We start from the raw sequence: 24740 nt of genomic DNA on the forward strand, positions 1-24740 counted from the left end.
TTTCAACATTCCTGTTACCTTCCTCTAGTCAAACATGCTGTTCTAGCAAACATGCTGTTCCTTACTTCTCAAAGGGTATTATGGATGGAAGAAGTCCACATGGGTTCAAGGGGAGGCAGGACAAGCACTTGAGAGATGCATTTCAGGTTACTAAACAGTTAAAATATAATAGACTTAGCAAATCCCCTGGAAAAATAAATTATTAAGATATGATATCTGCTTGCCCTGCTCCCACTCTTCCCTAGCTGACCATCTGCAACCACTTTTGGAAAAATAATACTGGGCAAGGTGGATCCTTCACCCCAATCACTATCTTGATTTCCATCTTCCTGTATTAAGGTCAAATCCTTCCTATTGCTAGTGGCTGATACCTCACTGCCCAGGAACAGAGGTATTACAAGCTCCATAAAAAGTCACAACTACCAGATAGGTCTAGTTCTGGCAAGGCTCCCCACAGGTATGGGTTGAGTTTCACATACCTCTACAATACTGAGACATCTATGGGAAAACCAAACCCAGCTCACAACCAGCTGTCTGTCTCCAGTCCCTTCCAGCCCAGGATTCCAGCATGTTTGTACTGTTTTTTTCTAGGAAAGTGCTGCTATCAACATTTTACATGCAGGAGACTGGGGCAACAAGGAGATGTGAACCACTTGGAAGTCTGTGGGAAAGGGAGAACCTATCCTACAACCCCAGTGCCCATCTTTTAGCCTTAATATTTAGTACTCCCCAAGCAGGAGCACAAAGAAATAGCTGAAAACATTTAGGCAGAGGGAAATCAGGACAGAAACAACAGAGCAGCTCCTCAATCATACCTAAGTCTCAACTTCAATCTGATAAACAAAGCTCATAAAGCTGTACAGAAAACCTTGAATTAAAGCAAAGCCTGGATGTAACTGATGCAGCCTGAGATTTCAGTGTCTGAAGCAGGAGCTCAGCTGTAATAGCAATCCTGTTTCTTCAAGCACTCAGTCAAACATTGATGATAAAAGAGTTTATATTCCCACTCAGTGTAACAATCAAAGCCTTGGCAAAAGGAGCAGAAAGGGTATTATTACAAGAAAAGATAGGCCTAATCTGGCAATCAATCGTTCTGAGCAGCCCATGGAAACAATGGATATTAAGGTGTTACTGGCTTTATTAAAGTTAGTTTTCAAAATGGGATCAATGCTTACTCTACAGCACAATTTACATAAACCATTAGTACATTTTCACCATAAGTTAAGAGTTCCCCTCTGCCATGAGGAAAGCCTTAAGTTGCCATATTACATACTATATTGAAGCTGGTGAATTTGGCAGCCACAGTTCTGCTGTATTCACTGTTTTGTATTCTGATCTCAAATAAAAATTACATATTTCCAACTAAGCAGCTGAAAAGCTGCAGGGCTGAGCTGAATCCGCAGCCCTGAAATGGTTCACTGTCTACACACTAAGTACAATCATAGATTGCTGTGTACACAGCAAGCACTGCTCAATGAAGTTCTGCTTATGCAGAAGCATAAGCAGTGCTTATGGTTCCCATGATGTATACCAAAGTGACGTTCCCTTCCCACTCCAGGGGCATTGCCTGGCTGACTCAAAGTGAGGGTGACTGCATTGCAAACAAGCCACAGCTCACAGAGACTGCAATGGAAAGGATGCAGCAAGAAAGAGGCAAGCAGAGAACAACAACATCATCACTGTTGGACACTGTGGTGGGTTGACCCTGGCTGAGGGCCAGGTGCCCACCAAAGCCGCTCTATCACTCCCCTCTTTCATTAGACAGGGGAGAAAAGGTACAATGAAAGAAAACTTACGGGTCGACATAAGGACAGGGAGAGACCATTCTCTAATTATCATCACGAGCAAAACAGACCAAACTTAGAGAGGGAATTCATCTTATTTATTACTAAGCAAAACAGAGTAGAGGAATGAGAAATAAAACCAAATCTTAAAAACACCTCCCCCCACCCCTCCCATCTTCCCGGGCTCAACTTCACTCCCGGCTTCAACCTCCGCCCCCCCTCAGCGGCACAGGGGAATGGGGAGTGGGGGTTACGGTCAGTTCCTCACGCGGTGTTTCTGCCGCTTCTTCATCCTCAGGGGGAGGACTCATTGTTCCCCCGCTCCAGCGTGGGGTCCCTCTCACGGGAGACAGTCCTTCACGGCCTTCTCCAACGTGAGTCTCCTCCACGGGGTGCAGACCTTCAGGAGCAAACTGCTCCAGCGTGGGGTCCCCACGGGGTCACAAGTCCTGTCAGCAAACCTGCTCTGGCGTGGGCTCCTCTCTCCACGGGGCCACAGGTCCTGCCAGGAGCTTGCTCCAGCGCGGGCTTCCCAGGGGGCCACAGCCTCCTTCAGGTGCCTCCACCTGCTCCGGCGTGGGGTCCTCCACGGGCTGCAGGTGGAATCTCTACACCCCCTCATCCTCCCTCCATGGGCTGCAGGGGGACAGCCTGCTTCACCATGGTCTTCACCACGGGCTGCAGGGGAATCTTGCTCCGGCGCCTGGAGCACCTCCTCCCCCTCCTTCTTCACTGACCTTGGTGTCTGCAGATGTTCTTACATCTTCTCCCTCCTCTCTCTGGCTGCAAAAGCGCTCTCTAACTGTTTTTCTCTTTCTTAAATATGTTATCACAGAGGCGCTGATTGGCTTGGCCTTGGCCAGCAGCGGGTCCGTCTTGGAGCCGGCTGGCATTGGCTCTATCAGACACAGGGGAAGCTTCTAGCAGCTTCTCACAGAAGCCACCCCTGTAGCCCCCCTGCTACCAAAACCTTGCCACGCAAAACCAACACAGACACAAGAGAGATCACATCCAAGAATGGAAAAAAGCATCCTGCCCTCCTGATTCAGTACTGAATCATAAATATTCCATTCTTTCCAAGGCAACAGCAAGTATGAAAGCTGCTCTGGTGTCCTGGTTTTCAGCTAGGATAGAGTTAATTTTCACAAGAATCTGGGACGGGACAGGACATAGCCAGGACAGGTGAACCAAACTAGCCAAAGGGCCTATTCCATACCTTATGTCATGCTCAGCTTATAAAGGGGGCTAGACAGGGAGGAGCAGCAAGGCTCTTGAACGGTCTGAGTGTGCAGTGGTTGGGTGAGCAAATTTCATTATGTATCACCTGCTTTGTATATTCTGTTATAGGTACTGTTTTTGTTTTTTTCTCTTCCTTTGCTGTCCTAGTAAACTGTCCTTACCCCAACCCATGAGATTTACCTTTTTCTTCTAATTCTCCTCCCCCCACCAGGGAGCAAGCAGCCACATGGTACTTAGCTGCCAGCTGGGGCTAAACCATGACATCTGGATTTCACACAGAAAACTCACACTCACCTCCCTCTGCACATGCTGAAGCTCTTCTGTACCATCACTGCTCAGAGCAAAAGTCAAGCAGTGAGATCTGTCAACTCGCCAGAAAGTGTTCTCAGCAAACCTCCCAGTTCTCAAAGACTCCTACCTTTGCAACAAAACCCAGGGAGCACGTAACCACCAGCTGATTTATTAGAGACACATGATACTAATTACAGTTTATACTGCTATATTTCCTAAGTTTCTCCATTTACCACCCAAACTGGACATGTAGTGCTGCTCTGCAGTGTTACCTGCCCCAGCTGGCTATGTTTTAGTGGCAAATAAAACAATCCCTAGATAGCTTGTGCTTCTGCAAAACACTCTCTGATTTAAAGAGACTATTGAAGGTACACTCAAAACCCACCCACTAGCAGCAATCCTACAGCACAAGATTGGCAAGCAAAGGACTCCAGTGCCACCCAAGAGATTGCCTGTGCTCCTGAGCACCCAGATCCCAGTAGGCACTTAGAAAAGCTGCAAAGGGGAGAGGAAACAGGACAGGTAAGGGAGAACCATTAAAAAATTCTGCTAAAAAGCCTCCGTATTGCAGGCTTGTAACTAAATCCTGGAGACTTCATCCACCTCTTGTGCATTTAACCTGTTGGCTATCAGATGGAGTGGTTGTCTTTTACTTGTCATCTGTACCATCTGTAGTACTGATATTGTTAGCTGAAGGGACAAGGTCTATACATAAACAGCAAATTGACATAAATTATAATAATTACCATGACACCTCACACAGCACAGACTGAATATCCCCACCCATACTCATCATGCATGACCTGCTCATTCAGAAGGGATCTCTGGTTACTATAGATCACAGGCTGAACTTGAGTAATAGTGGCATTTTGCTTTGAAGCAGATAAGCAGTATATAGGGCTGTATAAATAGGCATGTCATATACAAGATGTGGAGTAATCCTTCCTCTCTACCCAACACTGGCACATGCCTCAGCCTCCTATATGGATAAATTGGTGAGAGTTCAAAGAGAGTAAGGAAAACCAGAAAGGAGTAAATTGCAAAGCAAGCTGGTTAGTTGTCTGTAGAAAACTAGGGGGTACATGAAAGCAGTTCTGAAATGCATAAAAGGCTGCTGCCAAGAGCAAGTGAATAAGTTGTTCTCCACAACCCTCACAACAGGAATAGGCTGCCTGAGGGGCAGCCAGAGAAGTTTAGGTTAGACATCAGGTATAACAGATAAAACTAGCCATTCATTATTCCACCAAAAAAGCACAGCAGTCAGGAGATAAGACTGGTTTTCTTAATATTTTGCATGGTAAATAAGTGCTTTCCTTTATTTAGAGGCATGCATTCCTGTTAGTTTTCACAGGCCCTTAGCGTCAGAAATTGGAAATAATTTCTTTTTCTGGGTTTGCCACCAAAGAAATGCCCATCTTAGTGTCTTGGCCAACCCAGTGTGTCATGGCATCAGGAGATAATGATAGAGGGAAGGGACTGGACTGCTAAGATGTGGGATGCAGCAGATAATGTCTCAATCACTGGGAGCTTCTAGAGAGAGATGTAATGAAGAAACACAAGGAATGGCATAGCCTGAGTCCACTATGCCTGGGTCAGGGAGATGTAATTACATGGCTTCTGGAGGTCTTATTCTCGTATGATTACTGTTTGACTCAGAGGACCAGGAAGCCTCTAACACAGGATTAAAAACCTAGAGCAGTTTATTCTGTGAGGCAGTATACCTGGAGAAACAGAAACACACTCCTGGAAAGACACAGCAAACCTACAGGTGAAGACTGAGTGGAAAAGCATCCCATGCCAGCTGATCCAGTAGCTAAGCTACCTGGCTGTTAAAAACATACTCAAGGGGTGTTTTTTCTAAGTGAAATATGCTTATTACCAGCTTTTGGCCAGTGGATACATCCTCCTTTCATCCACTACAATGAAGAGACGTTTTCTTATTAATTCAGTCTTGCTGAAGATGATCCTTGACCACAGCTGAGAACCCTCCTAACTTTCTCTTTGGTTATTATAACCTCTTCCCATCTAATACAGCAGGCTGCACTGGATCATCAGTCAGCTGTACTCAAGGTCTCCATGTCAGGTCAGCCTGTGATTAAACAACCATTTGGCTGTATGTGCTTATAGGTGTACGCTTAATCGGCACAAAAAGTCTAATCTGCAGCACCTAGCTGCCATGCATCCAGTTGTGCAAGGTCTACCTCCTCTACAGACATGTTCAACCAACAGGCAGCAATAACATATGCAGACAGGCACACAGAGACAGAAGTGGGAAGTTTGTACCTGTTCACTGTTTGCTCAGGTTGGAGAAAGACTCACAGCGAAGGAAATGCTATAGGGATAAAGGGAATCCATGCATGGGAGGAAATCCTGCCATGTTCTTTAAAATAGAAAACAAAAGCTGGTAGAGGCAAAGACCATGACCTGGCACCAGCAATGAGGCAGGCCATGAAGGCAAAGCAGGCCACAGTAGATGCCTGTTGTACAGACTAAAACAGGGCTCGCTCTCATGTGAAGTAGATGAAAGACCTGGAGCACGTTGCTCTATGGGGTTCCTTGTGGAGACATCTCAGTACTTCAAGAACTGCTGAAAACCATGGTGTGGGGCTTTGGCACCTCACAGAAGACTATTGAGAAACATCCAGCAAAGAGGTGCTTAAAGAGGACAAACAAGGTCATGTGTCCCCATGCACCTGAGACACATTCCAGTTAGGGGAACAAGAGCATACTAGAGTGGAAAGAGCCCTGAAGGAGCCCTCAGAAGCTCTGTAATGTATGATGATACACAGAGCCTTGGCTCAGCCCTAATAGTAAACAGCAATGATGATGACTCAGAGACCTCTTTTGTTGGCTGGACGTGGAAGAGGAGCAGGAAGAGCAGGAAGGAGCAGAGGAATAGAGGAGCAGGAAGCCCCCGATGGACTGATTTCCCAGAGCATGTTTCTGGAAAAAAAAAAACCCACATGCTTTTCATCTCCATGACATATTTCCATCTCCAGAAAATTCTGAAGTCTGTGCTTTCAATACACACTTAAGAAAGCATTCCAGCCTGTGCACAAACCCAGCACGTGCCTTTCAACACACAGCACAGAGAAGCCCAGCTAAATGGTGAGATGGGAAAGAGGGCTAGCAAGGAATTACTTTTGTGTTTATATGGATAGCAAGAATGTCCAGAGCTATAGCTGTTACTTCAACATATAGATTTAATATGCCTTCCACAGTTAAACCAATCTCCAGCTATCAGTCCTCGAGATAAACCTAACATAGGGTCAGAATCCCTACATATGTCATTGCTACAGCCCAAGACTTTTTAAAAAAGCAGCTAGATCTGGCCACCAGCAGGGACTTGGCAGTGGGCTAGATTAAAGCTCAGGTTAACCTCTCCTGGCATTTCCCGTACCTCTCATTACACCTAGAGATAATATTCAGATCACACAGGGAAAGCTCAGTAGCAAATAACCTAATTAGAAGTAAAAGTCTCACATCCTCTTGGTGACCAGCAGATCTGCTGAACCTGAGGGTCAGTGTCCTCTGTAGTCAGCAGGGCAGCAAGAACAGAAAAACATGGAAAGCCCTACTGGACCCTGTCCTGTTGCCCCCACCCAAGGTGCCGAGGCTGCTTTCTATGGAAGATTCCCAACACTTTGGCTGAAACACCACCAGCATTTGGGCAGGGCTTGGTGTTATTTTTAACACTTGCTCGCATAACTCTTTGGATGAATCCTAGGGAGAGCTCATCACCAAAATAATATACTGTGCGCACTATTTATACACCCACTAGCAGCAGAGCAGGGTATGCTAAGGAGGGAAAGCTAGAGGACTCTCTTCCCTCCTTAAAGCTTAGGAGCTAGGAATATGGGGGGGCCTAAAACATGGTTTGTTGTTTGGGCTAGTCCTCAGAAGGAAACCATCACCTACAGAAGGCTAGGTATACTTGTCTGTCCCACTTAGGAGACTCTCCTCCACACAGGAAGGAAACCCAGGTACAAGAAGCTTGGGGAAGATGGATGGCTGTGTATATGCAGGGGCAGGCAAACCGCAGCTGCTGTGGACTAAAAAGGGAACAGTTGTGTCTAAACACCAGCTAGGTCAGAAGAAAATGTTTCTGCCCTCCTATTTTATCTATCCTTGGCTACTACAGGGAAATCCAGCAGGGGTAGGGCTTCTTGGTCATCACCTCTTTTCCCTATACCAAGCTGACACCCGGCTGAGTGGTGCAGTTGACACACCTGAGGGATGGGATGCTGACGTGGTTTAGCCCCAGCCGGTAGCTAAGTGCCACGCACCTCTCGCTCACCCCTCCCCCGGCGGGATGTGGAGGAGAACGGAAAAGACAACGGCAAAGCCTCGAGGGTTGGGATAAGGGCAGTTTACTGGGACAGCAAGGGAGAGGGAAAACAATCAACAGCAGTGCTGATAACAGATAGTAACAATGGGTGATAACAGAGAACGATTTTACTGATCCGACGACCCACCAACCGGATGCTCGACCCTTCCCGGAGCCACGCCGACATGCCGAACTCGCCCCTGCCCGACTAGCCCCCTTTTATGGTGAGCATGATGTCACATGGTATGGAATAGCCCCCGGCCAGCTTGGCTCACCTGTCCTGGCTCCTTGGGAAATTAACTCTATCCTTGCCAGAACCAGGACATTATCCACCCCTTATTCCATACCATCTACGTCATGCCCAGATTATTTTACAGATCTCATTGCCTTACTCTATGGGCTATCGCTCTAAAATGTCTGTCGAGTTCATTTAGTCCATGGTTTTGGGTTCCATCTGCCATTACAGTCTCTCAGAGCAGGGGCAATGGTGCGTGCTGCTGGATTGTTGCACGCTGCATCCGGAGTCTTCACAGCCGGTGTATCTGGTATGGTCCATGCTCACAGTCTGGATGCCAAAGATGTGATTTTTCGATGAAGTTTCTGGGCACCAGTTGAAGTCAGTTCTAGTTCCATCATCGTGGCACTTTGTTCAGTTTCAAAGTCCATCCTTCATTAGTTTTGGGTGATTCTTATGGTCATACCATTGATACAGTATATCGCTATTAATATCATGCAATTTAATTTATTGGCTATTTTCACCCAAAATCAAATCCCCTTGGGGTACACACCGGACTTCCCCATCCTTCCACATCACCCACCAAGTGCACCCTGGTCCCTGAGCAAAAGCAATCCCGCAGATGGGCTTGCCTTTGCCTGAAGCAGGGATAACCCAAACTGTTTTACCCAACATATTTTTCATGTGCACTACAGGAACTTTATCCCCTTCTACTGGGCGTGGGAATTTTGACTGGGCAGGGCCAGCTCGATTGGCAGATCCTCTAGTGTTAACTAAGCAGGTGGCCTTTGCTAAATGCGTATCCCAGTGTTTGAGGGTTCCACCACCCATTGCCCTCAGGGTGGTTTTTAGCAGCCCATTGCACCTTTCAACTTTCCCAGAGGCTGGCGCATGATAGGGGATGTGATACACCCACTCAATACCATGCTCTTTGGCCCAGGTGTCTATGAGGTTGTTCTGAAAATGAGTCCCATTGTCTGACTCAGTTCTCTCTGGGGTGCCATGTCGCCACAGGACTTGCTTTTCAAGACCCAGAATAGTGTTCCGGGCAGTGGCATGGGGCACAGGATATGTTTCCAGCCATCCGGTGGTTGCTTCCACCATTGTAAGAACATAACGCTTGCCTTGGCGGGTTTGTGGGAGGGTGATGTAGTCGATTTGCCATGCTTCCCCATATTTATATTTCAACCATCGGCCTCCATACCACAGAGGCTTTACCCGCTTGGCTTGCTTGATTGCAGCGCACGTTTCACATTGATGGATGACCTGTGAGATGGCGTCCAAGCTCAAGTCCACCCCTCGATCACGGGCCCATCTATATGTCGCATCTCTTCCTTGATGACCTGAGGTGTCATGGGCCCACCGAGCTAGAAATAATTCACCCTTACGCTGCCAGTCCAAATCCACCTGAGCCACTTCAATCTTGGCAGCCTGATCCACCTGCTGGTTGTTCTGATGTTCCTCAGTGGCCCGACTCTTGGGTACGTGGGCATCTACATGACGTACCTTTGCAACCAGCTTCTCTAGCCAGGCAGCAATATCTTGCCACAGTGGGGCAGCCCAGATGGGTTTGCCTCTGCGTTGCCAGTTGCTCCGCTTCCACTGCTGTAACCACCCCCACAGGGCATTGGCCACCATCCATGAGTCAGTGTAGAGGTACAGTGTTGGCCACTTTTCTCTTTCAGCAATATCTAAAGTCAGCTGGATGGCTTTCACCTCTGCAAAGTGGCTCCATTCACCTTCTCCTTCAGCAGCTTCTGCAACTCGCCGTGTAGGACTCCATACAGCGGCCTTCCACCTTCGATGCTTTCCCACAATGCGACAGGACCCATCAGTGAACAGGACATATGGTTTCTCATCTTCTGTTAGTTTATTATACGGTGGGGCTTCTTCAGCATGTGTCACCTCCTCCTCTGGCAACATTCCGAAATCCTTCCCTTCTGGCCAGTCTGTGATCACTTCCAGAATTCCTGGATGATTGGGGCTTCCTATTCTAGCCCGTTGTGTGATCAGTGCAACCCACTTACTCCACGTAGCATCGGTTGCATGATGTGTAGAAGGAGCCCTCTCTTTGAACATCCAGCCCAGCACTGGCAGTCGGGGTGCCAAGAGGAGCTGTGCTTCAGTGCCAATCACCTCTGAAGCAGCTCGAACCCCTTCATAGGCTGCCGATATCTCCTTTTCCGTTGGAGTGTAGCGGGCCTCGGATCCTCTATATCCCCGGCTCCAAAACCCCAGGGGTCGACCTCGAGTCTCCCCTGGTGCTTTCTGCCAGAGACTCCAGGTAGGGCCATTCTCCCCAGCTGCGGTGTACAGCACATTTTTTACATCTGGTCCTGCCCGGACTGGCCCAAGAGCTACGGCATGAACTATTTCTTGTTTCATTTGTTCAAAAGCTTGTCGTTGCTCAGGGCCCCATTTGAAATCGTTCTTCTTCCGGGTTACATGGTAGAGAGGGCTTCCTATCAGATTGTAATTAGGAATGTGCATTCTCCAGAAACCCACAACACCTAAGAAGGCCTGTGTCTCCTTTTTGTTGGTTGGTGGGGACATGGCTGCTATTTTGTTGATCACATCCATTGGGATTTGACGCCGCCCATCATGCCACCTTATTCCTAAAAATTGGATTTCCTGCGCAGGCCCCTTCACCTTACTTCATTTTATGGCAAAGCCAGCCTGCAGCAGGATTTGGATTGTTTTCTTCCCTTTCTCAGAAACTTCTTTTGCTGAGTTGCCCCATACAACGATGTCATCAATGTATTGCAGGTGCTCTGGGGCTTCACCCTTTTCCAGTGCAGCCTGGATCAGTCCATGGCAAATGGTGGGGCTGTGTTTCCACCCCTGGGGCAGTCGATTCCAGGTGTACTGGATGCCCCTCCAAGTGAAGGCAAACTGTGGCCTGCACTCTGCTGCCAAAGGGATCGAGAAAAATGCATTAGCGATATCAGTTGTGGCATACCATTTGGCTGCCTTTGACTCCAGTTCATATTGAAGTTCCAGCATATCTGGCACGGCAGCACTCATGGGCGGTGTGACTTCATTCAGGCCACGATAGTCTACCGTCAGCCTCCACTCGCCATTGGACTTCCGCACTGGCCATATGGGACTGTTAAAGGGTGAGTGGGTTCTGCTGATCACTCCCTGACCCTCCAGTTGATGAATTAGTTTGTGGATGGGAACCAGGGAGTCTCTGTTGGTGCGGTATTGCCGCCGGTGCACAGTTGTAGGAGCAATTGGCACCTGTTGCTCTTCAACCTTCAGCAACCCTACAACAGAAGGGTCCTCCGAGAGACCAGGCAAACTAGACAATGGTTCAATTTCCTCCGCTTCCAAGGCAGCTATTCCAAAAGCCCACCTGTAACCTTTTGGGTCTTTGAAATACCCTTTCCAGAGGTAGTCTATGCCTAGGATGCATGGAGCCTCTGGGCCAGTCACAATGGGGTGCTTTTGCCACTCATTCCCAGTTAGACTTACTTCAGCCTCCAACAGAGTCAACTGTTGGGATCCCCCTGTCACACCAGAAATAGATATTGGTTCCACCCCTTCATAGTTCGATGGCATTAGGGTACACTGTGCACCAGTGTCCACTAGGGCTTTGTACTCTTGTGGGTTCGATGTGCCAGGCCATCGGATCCACACAGTCCAATAAACCCTATTGTCCCTTTCCTCCACCTGGCTGGAGGCAGGGCCCCTCAAATCCTGCTCATCATAGTCACTAGTCACCTCTTGCAAAAAGGACTTAGAAGTCCCTTCAAGAGGATCAGAAGTGCGATCAGGCCTTCCACTTGATCTGGGGGGCTGCCCGGTGGAAACTGGAGCAGCATTCTTTCTGGAAGAGTCCCTTTGTACAGCTGTCTTGCCTTGTAGCTCATGTATGCGTGCTCGCAGGGTTGAGGTGGGCTTCCCATCCCATTTCCTCATGTCTTCTCCGTGGTCACGCAGATAAAACCACAGGATACCTCGTGGTGTTTATGCTCTATATCCCCTCTCTGGAGCAGAAAAACGCTTACTCCTAACAGCTGAAATGTGGGTCTGTACAGGTGGGGAGTACGATATATCCTCTTTGAGTTGCCGGACGTCCTGGGACAGTTTCTCCACAGCCGAGACGAGGGAGGAAGAAAGGCTCTCTTCATATTGCCGGAGTCGGCCAGCCACTTCATCCACCGTGGGTGCCTCTTCACTTTTCCAGTCAATTACTGCCAGTGAGTTGGCGTACGATGATGGTGCACTTCGCACAAATTTTCGCCACATGGGTCGGGTACAGTGGACTTCATCGGGGTCTGTGGGCAACTGTGCATTGTCCGGGTCATAATAAGCCATCTCCCGCACAGCTAATTCCCTCAGATATTGAATACCTCTCTCCATAGTGGTCCACTTGCCTGGCCGACATATGACATCTTCGCTGAAAGGATACCTTTCCCTCACACTTGACAGGAGGCGCCTCCAGAGGCTGAGGGCCTGTGCCTTCTTCCCAATTGCCTTGTCAATGCCCCCTTCCCTAGACAGGGATCCCAGCTGCTTGGCCTCCCTGCCCTCCAGTTCCAGGCTACTGGCCCCATTATCCCAGCAGCGGAGCAGCCAGGTAATAATGTGCTCCCCTGGAAGGCGGCTGAAATCTTTCTGCATATCTCGCAGCTCACTCAGGGACAGGGATCGAGTAATCACTTCTGGTTCTGGCTCTTCTTCTTGTTCTCGTGATGGCCCCGGTTCATCATCATCTTTCACTAAGCGAACCGATTTCCTTGTGTATTTCTTTTTGTGTATAGGGGCGACTGATACTGGTGTGGGTTGATCTTTTGGCTCGACTACAGTGCCTGTTGCAGGGGCTTGGGCAGCTGCAGTGCCTGTTGCGGGGGCCTGGGCAGCTGCAGTGCCTGTGGGTCCGCTCTCTCCCTCTGGATGGTGCTGTCTACTGTCAAGCAGTGTTTGATAGATTGTGGCCAAGGCCCAGCACAGCGCAGTAAGTTGTGTCTCCTTAGAATCCCCACAGCATTTTCCTTTCAAATATTCTACCATTTTATCAGGGTCTTGCAATTGTTCAGGAGTGAAGCTCCAAACCATTGGGGGTGAAAAGGTCTCTAGATACCCGCCCATACTCTCCCACATGCCATGCCAGCCCTGACCATTCAGCCTTGGGGAAGATCCCTGGGTGGTACTCTTGAAAAAATTTTTGCTAACCCTGAACAGGAGTGGGAAAGCATGCAGGAGACCTAGCAATAGGAATATACTGGCATGAACATTCCAAGGGTATTCAAAATACTCAAAAATTCTTGTAACCAACCAAAAGGGAAAAGAGGCGGTGAAAGAGTGGGAGAAGGTATTCCCCCCTGTCTTCCCCGTAGATTGGGTCCAATTATTAATCAATTCTGAAAGATACTGACCAAGGTACGGGCCTGACCGAAATGCTACATACACATACCAGCTCAGACCCATGACTGTCAATGATATCTTATCATAAGTCATTATCACACAATACAACAACATGAGAACACGAACCCCTCTCCCAGAGGTTTTGGGAGAAAACCCAAACCAGAGGTTTTGGGAGAAATCCCAACCCTCGAGGCTTTGCCGTTGTTTTTCCGTTCTCCTCCCCAGCCCGCCGGGGGAGGAGTGAGCGAGCAGCGCGTGGCACTTAGCTACCGGCTAGGGCTAAACCACGTCACCAAGACACATTCAGACTGCTCTCTACTTTCATGTCACCTGCTTCTCCATAGAAGAGAACATGCACAGGCTGCTGCACGAGAACAGAGAAGAGAGACAGGCTCTAGAGCACCAGCACACGATACTGGAGTAGAAAGGGACCCAGAAAATGGATATATGCATTTTCCTTCCATGTAATAGAGGCTATAGCCTGAGCAACACACTGACTTCATTGGAGCTACAGAACAATACAGAATAAAACCACATATATACTACTCCAGGTGGGGACAGGACTGGCCACATTACTTTTAGCAGAACAAGTGGAAGGGATCAGCTCCTGCTTTACCAGATACAATCTCTCCAGATCACGGACTCAGCTTGCTGCAGCTGGAAGCTGGGTGCAGCAGCAACAGCATGAGAGCAGCAGGAAGAATATAGTATGTAAAGTCAGTGATAATCCAGACCAAAACCAGCTTGTCCCTGTGTTGGCTCAGGGATCAGCGAGCCATGCTATGGGGAGTCTCTGCAGGCAGCTTCCCTGTTGCTGCAGGATGGTGGGCAAGAGGCAACATGACAAGGCACTCCTTCCAGATGGGAGCCAGCTCAGGGATTCCTCCTGCTGTCAGTCACCTGCCTCTCCTCAGGCACAGCAGTGCCAGGGTGCTTGTCTCACAGAGCATGTGGGCAGGAGAGAAAAGCAAGGGCTGTGGGCTGCTGGCAATGCAAGGGCCAGATTGCTAATGAAAGCCCCAGTGTAAATACAGATGCACTCTGGAGAGGACTGTGGCAGAAATGCAGTTTGTGTTACAGAGAGCCATTTACAGCAAGCTCAGAAAGAAGTGAGCATGCTGGGGCTGTGTGGGCTGACTCCATGGCCTGCCTGCTCAGGCAGGGGGTGGGAGGGCAGCTGTCTGTGAGGGGAAGCTGCAGGGTGAAGTGACCGCTAGCAAGGGGAGACCCCCTCCAATTCCACACTCTCTAGCAGCTCCTACAGCTCCATACATAGCATCTGCTAGGAGTAATGCAATTTTCCATCCCATGCCCCACTTGAGACAGGCTCAGCTTCACACCTTCTCTGGTGCCCAGTGCTACAGCAACCCATCACACCTGGGAGAAAGGCTGATTAGAGCATTGCTCCGTCCATGTGTGTGACCAGCTCATGGTGCAGCAGCCCACTCCCATAGTTCAGGCCCTTTCCCCATGCACAGGGGCTCCACAGTCACTGGGACTTACCCTCTCTCTCTAGTTCATGTGCCTTGGGCACCTCCTGCTAGGATTCTTCTTTCCCTCCCATTTCAGGATAACTTACAAATTGTATTGCAACTGGATTTACACCAAATAAGGAAAATGGGGGGGGGGGGTAGGGACTAGCTCAGCAAAGTAGCAATGTGTCAAAGGGTTTGGGAGCTTTGCCTTCATTGTCCCCACAGCTGGAACCAGCAGTAGAGGGGTTTTGCAGGTTTCAGCTACTGCCCATTAAACTAGCACTGAAAGACCTCAGCAAGAGGCTGAGGAGCTGTTTCAGGATGTGTACCACAGCAGGCATAGCCTATTTTCAGTAAGCCCAGTGCCAGACAGGCATAGAGCTTACACCAGTGACCTCTGGGTACAACTGGTGACAAAGAACAGGGAGTTCATGTAGTTCTGTAGCAACCGATTTCTGTTCTGTAGATGTTGGGGGGGATGTCCTTCGAAAAAATATCGCCTAGCCTCAAAAGAAAAAGGTTGAAAACAGTTGACATCATAGGCTGATCACATCAGTGAGTGCTGTTAAAAATCTAGCTTCAAGGAGAGCACAGGGACCCCAAAGTAACAGGTCTATGTCCTGGTGATACCTACAAGAAGAGTGAAGCCAGCCAGGCATTAAGCCACCTTGAAATTCTCCCTGGTAATGAGAGCAGCCAGGTTGTATTATCTATTGTCTCCTCTCTCCAGCAAACTGCTGGTACAGCCACTACCCCTCCACACAGCTGGGAAAGGACAGGTTATTGGAGTTAAAACTCCCTGTTCCTGTACATACTGATACCCTTTCCCTGGGCTGCAGGTGCCTGCAATGAGGAAGGTACTTTATGCTTTCCCCCTTCATGGTGCAGAGATTCTCCACCGCAGCCCAGCCCAGCTGACCTTGGGATGAGATAACTCTCCTGATATTGGGCTACCATTGCACATGAAAAAAGGGAAAGCTTCCCAATGTAACAACAGTAAATCTCATGCCAGATGCAGCTCCCCAGATCTGTCTGAGACAAAATATGGCCACGACTTCATCTCCAAGTATTCATCAATATGGGCAGGAGGGCTCCACACAGGGGGCTGCTTCTCCAAACATGATGAGCCTTCATGACTTATTCCTGCATAGTGACAAACTGGGACAGGTCTTTCCTGGGGTGAAGCGACTGTACTCTGACAGGCTGGTTCACTAGTAAGCAAGACAACACGGAAGCTATGTCTTCAACTAAGCTGCTTCTGCAGCCAAACTGGTGTCGGCCAGGGAATGGCTAACCACCAGATGATCCCAAAGGGTTTAAAAACCATTCACAACAACCCAGGCTCAAACAAGGCAGTTGAGAGTCAGTGTGTTTAGATCAAGGCTGCAATAAGGCTCACTGCATGTGCAGCAACAGCAATTCTGCCAAGGCACAAGTGACAGCCCTGCAGCATCCACAGCCTGCCAGGAGCATGAGCATTGACCTTGTCTGGGGAAACCTGTCTACAAGCTCTCCCCTGTGCTTTCTGACCACACCTGGAAAGATGGAGGAAAGTGATACCCACAGAAAATGTGGTCTAGCAATCTGTACAGCCTGGCCTTGTCTCATATTGGAAGCTACTCTTCTCTACAAGCACTGCTCTACCTCAGTCTGACCCACTGCCTATGTTCATCATTCACTGGAGGAATTCAGCTATTACAGGAGAGGATGGGCACAGTCAGCACCACTTCATGGGAGTTTACTTTTCCAGCTCTAGCTGCATAAAACCTCAAGCAGACCACCTCCCTGTTCAGTGCCTCAATTTCCCCACCTGTGAAATAAGGATCATAACACTTACCAAGTTGCTGCAGATGTTGTAAAGTTAACTTAATTATGGGATGCTGGCAATCTGTAAACAGTAATGAGAATTCTGCAAGACTGATTTTCCACCCATAAAGCAGAGACTCCTTGTGGCTTTCCCAGGCATACAAGCTACTGCACTCAGCTTTCTTTACCTTCACCAAGGCAGGTATGCTGTAAAGACAAGGATCCCCATTATCCCAAAAAGCAGGAGCTTTGGTCCCTCTACCAGCTGCATCCAGGCCATCTGCCAGGCAGGAATGCAATGCACCAGACAAGCCTCAGTGTGAGCTGTCAAGACACTGGAAGGGCTGGGGCTGCACTGCTCTGGAATTCCAGCAATGCACAAACACTCCATCAGCCTGTACCAGGAAAGACTCCTCCCTGTCCCAGACCAGATTGAATCACTGGAAATACCAAAACAATGATGAGGTCACATTCCCAGAGCAAGGAACTGGAGCCAGATATAGATGCGCAGAGAAGCATGCCAAAAAGAGAATTGGTGTACAGTCTGGAGCTTCTAGAAGACAGGCACCTCAGGAATTTGTCTCATTTAAAAATAGCTTGAGGCTGCCAGAAGACTTTTTTTCTCTGCAGGGAGCAGGGAACTGGGCAGCACTACAGGGACTTTAAAACTCTTTATCTGGCCCATTGAAAGAGGCACAAACATTAGAGCTCGTGAGTGTATAGATTGTGGTTCAGCTCATTACTGGAACGAGGCAGAGGAAAAATTATGACTGGATTCCAAGATCGGTGTTCCCAAAAATCTCAGTCCTGCTGCAATACCAGGCTCAGGCTTAAGCAGTTCAGAATCCCACTGCAGCAAGCTGAATGGCAGACAAATATCGCATGCCTGTTACTGTCTGGTTGCTTTTGCTACAGCCTCAGCCAGCTTCCACCAAAAAAAAAACCCCAAACATTAGTTTGGTAAGTTTTCAATGGGGCGAGCAGCAAATAACAGTGGCTCCTGCTATTGCTACTAAAATGAGCATCTAAGGCACTCCACAATTAGCAAATAGACTTTTCAAGGTAGCGCAGTTCCAGCCTTTCCCAATTCTCAGTGGAGGGAGACTGGAGATATTTTACTACTTAGACTGTGAAGGAAATTGCAACATAGGAAAAGATGGAGGAATTCACAATAGAATTCACAATAGCCTACTCTTTCCCTTCTCCGTAGGAGGAGACATTTGGATGGATAACAGGAACACCCACACTTATATGAAAAAGGCTCTAAGAATCCAGATTTTGTTCCATCAGGACATAAACCAGATCCTAATCAGAAGCCAAGGGGGAACAAAGGTAGGACCAGACAGCTAATGCCAGGCATCTCACCTGGCTGGCTGGGCAGTAGTGATTGAGCTGGCATACTCTCTGCAACAGCCACAACAGTGTCTGGCACACTGAGCTGGTGAGCTATGCCTGTACCAGTCTTTTTCTCCTGCAAGTGCTTTCAGATTTGCTAATAAAAGATATAAGAAAATCTGTGGTGACCTGTGCATAACTCCCACAGGAGAGCCATTAGACCAGAAGTGCTCAAAGCCAATTTAGTTAATTTTCACCCCACCGTTTCAGCATGTTCTGGTAATAAGAACCACTATACTGGGTCGCACCAAGAATTCTTATGGTCTAGTGCCTTATCCTTGACATTTTGGCATTGGCATATACATATCATAGAGTACAGAGTGATCTCTCCTAAGGCCATACTCTTCCAGCTTGTAACAATCAGCAGTCAAGGAACTTCTAGAGCTGGAGGTTGCATACTGACCATCATGTATAATAGCCACTGAAAGACATCTCTGCCATTGAGGTGTCTGGTTCCTTTTGGAATCTGTGTATATTTACAGCCTTCATGACATCTCATAGCACCATGTTCTACAAATCAGCTGTGTTTAAAAGGATTTCCTTCACCTCCTGCATAATAAATAATTTTGCTGGATGTGCTGCTTCTGTGCTATGAGAAATAGCAAATGCTCATTCCTTACTAAACTTCTCCCCACTGTACACTATTTTATAAGCCTTTATCCTTGCCTAATATTATCTACTTTCCCCAGGGGAAGTCCTTGTTTAATCTCTTCCTACAGAAGCTATCCCAGTCCCTTAATCATCCTTATTGCCCTTTTCTGTATCATGTTGTGTTGGTTTTGCGTGGCAAGGTTTTGGTAGCGGGGGGGCTACAGGGGCGGCTTCTGTGAGAAGCTGCTAGAAGCTTCCCCTGTGTCTGATAGAGCCAATGCCAGCCGGCTCCAAGACGGACCCGCCGCTGGCCAAGGCCAAGCCAATCAGCGCCTCTGTGATAACATATTTAAGAAAGAGGAAAAAACAGTTAGAGAGCGCTTTTGCAGCCAGAGAGAGGAGTGAGAAGATGTAAGAACATCTGCAGACACCAAGGTCAGTGCAGAAAGAGGGGGGAGGAGGTGCCCCAGGCGCCGGAGCAAGATTCCCCTGCAGCCCGTGGTGAAGACCATGGTGAAGCAGGCTGTCCCCCTGCAGCCCATGGAGGGAGGATGAGGGGGTGTAGCGATTCCACCTGCAGCCCGTGGAGGACCCCACGCCGGAGCAGGTGGAGACACCTGAAGGAGGCTGTGACCCTGTGGGAAGCCCACGCTGGAGCAAGCTCCTGGCAGGACCTGTGGATCCGTGGAGAGAGGAGCCCACGCCAGAGCAGGTTTGCTGACAGGACTTGTGACCCCGTGGGGGACCCATACTGGAGCAGTCTGCTCCTGAAGGTCTGCACCCCGTGGAGGAGACTCACGTTGGAGAAGGCCGTGAAGGACTGTCTCCCGTGAGAGGGACCCCACGCTGGAGCGGGGGAACAATGAGTCCTCCCCCTGAGGAGGAAGAATCGGCAGAAACACCGCGTGATGAACTGACCGTAACCCCCACTCCCCGTTCCCCTGTGCCGCTGGGGGGGGCGGAGGTTGAAGCCGGGAGTGAAGTTGAGCCCGGGAAGATGGGAGGGGTGGGGGGAGGTGTTTTTAAGATTTGGTTTTATTTCTCATTCCTCTACTCTGTTTTGCTTAGTAATAAATAAGATGAATTCCCTCTCTAAGTTCGGTCTGTTTTGCTCGTGATGATAATTAGAGAATGATCTCTCCCTGTCCTTATCTCGACCCGTAAGTTTTTTTTTTTTCATTGTACCTTTTCTCCCCTGTCTAATGAAAGAGGGGAGTAATAGAGCGGCTCTGGTGGGCACCTGGCCCTCAGCCAGGGTCAACCCACCACACATGTCCAGGTCTATGCCACTCTTTTTGAAAGAGGGTGACCAGAGTGTATGTGGTACTCAAGATGCAGGCACAACATGACTGCATACCTAGGTATACAAGAATATACACCAGCATTTTTTTATTTATTCTTTATTTCTAGTATGAGATCTGCCTTTTTGGCTACAGCTGAACATTGAGCTGATATTCTCACATAACTATCCACAGTGACTCCAAAGGCTTCTTGTGGGCAGTGAGAAACTGTTCACAAATCACCATTACATGCATAAAGTTGTGGCATTTATCAGCATGGAATCCCATTTGCTGTTTTATCATGCTAATAGTTTTGCAAGATATTAATAGAATCATTTAGGTTGGAAAAGACCTTTAAGATCATCAAGTCCAACCGTAAAGCCTGTCCGGATGCCTCTGTAGAGCCTTCCTACCCTCAAGCAGATCAACATTCCTGCCCAACTTGGTGTTGTCTGTGAACTTACTGAGGGTACACTCGATTCCCTCATCCAGATCATCAATAAAGATATCAAACAGAACTGGTCCAAATACTGATCCCTGGGGAACACCACTTGTGACTAGATTTAACTTCATTCACCACAACTCTTTGGGCCCAGCCATCCAGTCATTTTTTTAATCCGGTGAAGAGTATTCCCATCCAAGCCATGAGCAGCCAGGTTCTCCAGAAGAATGTTGTGGGAATTCCTGTAATTCTTCAAGCAGTTTTCAAACCAACTACCCTGATTAACTTAGAATCATCAGAAAATTATATTCTTCACTTCCTCTTCCAAACCACAGCTAGATGTGTTGCAGAGCATGTGTTCCATACAGATTCCTGAGGGACCCAGGCACTGCAGGTACCAGAGTTATGATGCATTGCAAAGCCTGGCATTTGACAAGGAGTACACTAAGCACAGTAACCAGGGATGCTCTGTCTCAGTGGGATATCCTACTGTGGCCTGAAGCAAGGAGCTATGGAGCTCTAATGCCTGTGCACTGCATCTGCACTTGTCCTGACGCAGGGCCATGGACAAGTAGACACCTGTACCAAGGAGGCCAGACTGTCCTCAAAACTTTTAATACAGCTGGGGCTATACTGTTGACAATGGATTAAGGTGCACAGGCACTTCCCTTTCTTCCTGCTTTCCTTTTGTCCTCATTTCAGCTGAGATAGAGTTAATTTTCTTTCTAGTAGCTGGTATAGTGCTGTGTTTTGGATTTAGTATGAGAATAATATTGATAACACACTGATGGTTTTAGTTGTTGCTAGGTAGTTGTAGTTTCTACACTAAGTCAAGGACTTTTCAGCTTCCCACACCCTGCCAGGTGCACAAGAAGCTGGGAGAGCGTAGCCAGTACAGCTGACCCAGACTGACCAAAGGGATATTCCCTACCATATAACATCATGCTCTGTATATAACTGGGGAAGATAGCTGGGAGGCAGATTCGCTGCTCGGAGACAGCCTGGGTGTTGGATTGTTGGTTTTTTTCCTTTTGCATGTGGTGAGCAATTGCATTTGTGCATCACTTGCCTTATTGTTATTACTGTTACTATTATTGTCTTCCTTTGTTATCCTATTAAACTGTCTTTATCTCAACCCATGAGGTTTTTTCCATTCTCCTCCTCATCCCCTTGTGGATGGGGGGTGAGCAAGCGGCTGCATGGAGCTTAGTTCCCAGCTGGGGTTACACCATGACACCTGTGAGTGCTTCTGGCTGTAGCTGCTTCTGTGAAGGAACAACCTCTCTCCTTTCATATATGATGAGCAATTGCATTTATGCATCACTTCTACTATTGTTGTTATTGTTGTTACTGTTATTATTGTTATTATTATTCTCTTCCTTTGTTATCCTATTAAACTGTCTTTATTGCAACCCATGAGTTTTTTAACAACAATAATAATAAAAAAAACAATGACCGCAAGTCAAGCCCAGGCTGTAGGGCTCTGCGTCCTTCTTCTAAGTCCTGCACCACGTCTACCCCTTCAGCAACCCAAGCCCCTTTCACTGGAACAGAGCTAGACAAGGCTCCCAGACAGGGAGTTGAGGCTGGGAACTTGCCTTTGCTAGGAGGAATGACAGCTCCCTGTCATGGTTTAGCCCTGGCTGGCAACTAAGCACCATGCCGCTGCTCACTCAGTCCCCCCCAGCGGGATGGGGGAGAGAATCAGAAGAATGAAAATGAGAAAACTCATGGGTTGAGATAAAAACAGTTTAATAGGACAAACACAAAAATAAAATAATAATATATACAAAACAAGTGATGAACAGCACAATTTCTTATCACCCAAAGTCAATGCTACACAAGACTCCCAGCTGCCCAGCCTCCCAGCCCACACACGCAAGCAAAACAAGACAAGGAATTCATTCATCACTTCCCATCGGCAGGCAGGTATTCAGCCATCACACGTAACGGTTGCTTGGGAAGACAAACGCCATCATTCCAAAGTCAATGCTGCGCAAGACCTTTGGCTGTTGCGCAAAACACCCAGCCGCTGCACCAGACCCCCAGCTACCATGCAAGGCCCCCAGTTTCCATGCATCCTGGCCCACCCCCCAGTTATAACTGGAACATGATGTCATATGGTATGGAATATCTCTTTGGTAGTTTGGGTCAACTGTCCTGGCTATGTCCCCTCCCAGCTTCATGGGTGCCCCCCGCCTTCTCATTGGCAGTGTAGTATGAGAAGCTGAAAAGTCCTTGACTGGTTGGCAACAGCTAAATACATCAATGTGTTATCAACATTGTTCTCATCCTAAACCCAGAACACAGCACTACACCAGCTATCAGAAAAAAATTAACTCTATCCCTGCTGAAACCAGGACACACTCTCACTCCAGCATATTTACATCAGCCAAAACGTAAGTAGATGTACTAAAAACCACTTGCCAGCCCTCATGGAAAAAGCTTGCCCCTAAGGACAAGGCACCAGTTTAAAGCATCAACATGCACAGACTTATGCTATGATGACTTCAGCTCCTCCTCACATTATCAGACATAAGACAGTGAGAGATGAGAAGCATTTGTTTAGCTAACAGAATTTAGCTGACTGTGCATATTGACAGTAAACTTAAGAAAAATAACCACTAAAGCTGCATTAGAGACTGCAGAGATGATGAGGCCATATGAAAAGCAAATGCAGTCTAGACAAGGCAGTGAAATACCACTACTATTGTAGAGGCAATGATGACAAAAAATTCTGGTCATAAAATCATAGAATGGCCTGGGCTGGAAGGGACCTCAAAGATCATCTAGTTCCAAACCCCCTGCCATGGGCAGGATCATCCTCCACTAGACCAGGTTGCCCAAAGCCTCATCCAACTTGGCCTTGAACACTTCCAGGGATGGGGCCTCCACACTTTCTCTGGGTAAGCTGTTCCAGTGCCTCACCACCCTCATAGAGAATATTTTTTTCCTAATATCAAACCTAAATCTACCCTCCTTCAGCTTAAGGCCATTACCCCTTGTCCTATCACTACATGCCCTTGTAAACAGTCCCTCTCCATCTTTCCTGTAGTTCCCCTTTAGGTACTGGAAGGCTGCTATAAGGTCTCCCTGGAGCCTTCTCTTCTCCAGGCTGAACAACCCCAACTCTCTCAGCCTGTCTTCATAGGAGAGGTGCTCCAGCCCTCTGATCAGCTTCGTGGCCCTCCTCTGGACTCTCTCCAACAGGTCCATATGTCTGTCTTGCACTGGTGGCCCCCAGAGCTGGACGCAGTACTCCAGGTGGGGTCTCACGAGAGTGTAATTCAGGGGGAGAATCACCTCACTCAACTTGCTAGTCACGCTTCTTTTGATGCAACCCAAGTGTCGAGGTTTAGCCCAGCCAGCAAATAAGCACCAAGCAAGCAGCTGCTCATTCACCCCTCCCTCTCCCTGGTGGGGTAAGGAGGAGAATCAGAAGACAAAGGTAAAACTCATGTGTTGGGATAAGGATAGTTTACTGGGACAGCAAAGGAAAAGGAAAATAACAGAACTTATAACAGAATATACAAAGCAGGTGATATGCAATGCAATTTACTGACCCGACTACCGCCCAGACACTCAGCCCACACTCAGCCCATGCCAGAGCCACCCTGCCCCACCTCAACTAGCCCCCTTTTAGGCTGAGCATGACATCATATGGTATGGAATATCCCTTTGGCTAGTTTGGGTCAGCTGTCCTGGCTATGTCCTGTCCCAACTCTATCCTAGATGAAAACCAGGACATTATCCACCCCTTATTCTATACCATCTACATCACGCCCAGATCCTACGCTTCCCAATTAATCACTACCATTTTCCCTGTCTTTATATAAATATATATATATCATACATACACAGATAGCATTCCCTTAGTCTAGACACCATCCCCCTAAAATGTCTATTGAGTTCATTTAGTCCATGACTTCAGGCTCCATCTGTCATAACAGTCTCTCAGGGCAGGAGAGATGGTATGTGCTGTTGGACTGTTGCACGCTGCATCCGAAGTTTGAGGCTGGTGTATCTGGCATGGTCCATGCTCGCAGTCTGCAGGTTGAAGATGTCGATTTCAAGGAAGCTGTTGAGCGTCGGTTGCTGAAGCATCTTCACTGCACTTTGCTCGGTTTCATCAAAGTTCATCCTTCATTAATTTGGGTGATTCTTACTATAATACCATTGATAAAGCATATTACTGCTGTAGTAGTAATGACATATGATAGCAGGGTTATTTAGCAATTAACATAATACAATTCAATTTATTGGCTATTCTAACCCAAAATCAAATCCCCTTGAGGTACGCATTGGACTTCCCCATCCTTACACATCACCCAGCAAGTGCACCCAGATCTCCGAGCAAAACATGGGCCCACCTCTCAAGCCTGTCAAGGTCCCTCTGGATGGCATCCCTTCCCTCCAGCATGTCGACCACACCACACAGCTTGGTGTCGTCGGCAAACTTGCTGAGGGTGCACTCGATCCCACTGTCTGCATCGACGACAAAGATG

General features: G+C 48.0%; 2 protein-coding genes across 2 annotated transcripts in view; both read right to left on the reverse strand.

Annotated features, from left to right (window-relative positions):
• The window catches only part of LOC142599147 (AP-4 complex accessory subunit RUSC2-like), a 76694-nt gene extending 59824 nt beyond the window's left edge, over window positions 1–16870 (reverse strand). Inside the window, 1 exon segment of the mRNA XM_075738847.1 lies at window positions 16559–16870. The gene's annotated coding sequence lies outside the window, so the exon portion shown is untranslated.
• The window catches only part of LOC142599170 (dual specificity testis-specific protein kinase 1-like), a 376984-nt gene that overhangs the window by 134424 nt on the left and 217820 nt on the right, over window positions 1–24740 (reverse strand). The gene's annotated exons all lie outside the window — the stretch shown is intronic.

Source organism: Balearica regulorum, chromosome W (assembly GCF_011004875.1).
Source record: "Balearica regulorum gibbericeps isolate bBalReg1 chromosome W, bBalReg1.pri, whole genome shotgun sequence".
NCBI classification, from domain to species: domain Eukaryota; kingdom Metazoa; phylum Chordata; class Aves; order Gruiformes; family Gruidae; genus Balearica; species Balearica regulorum.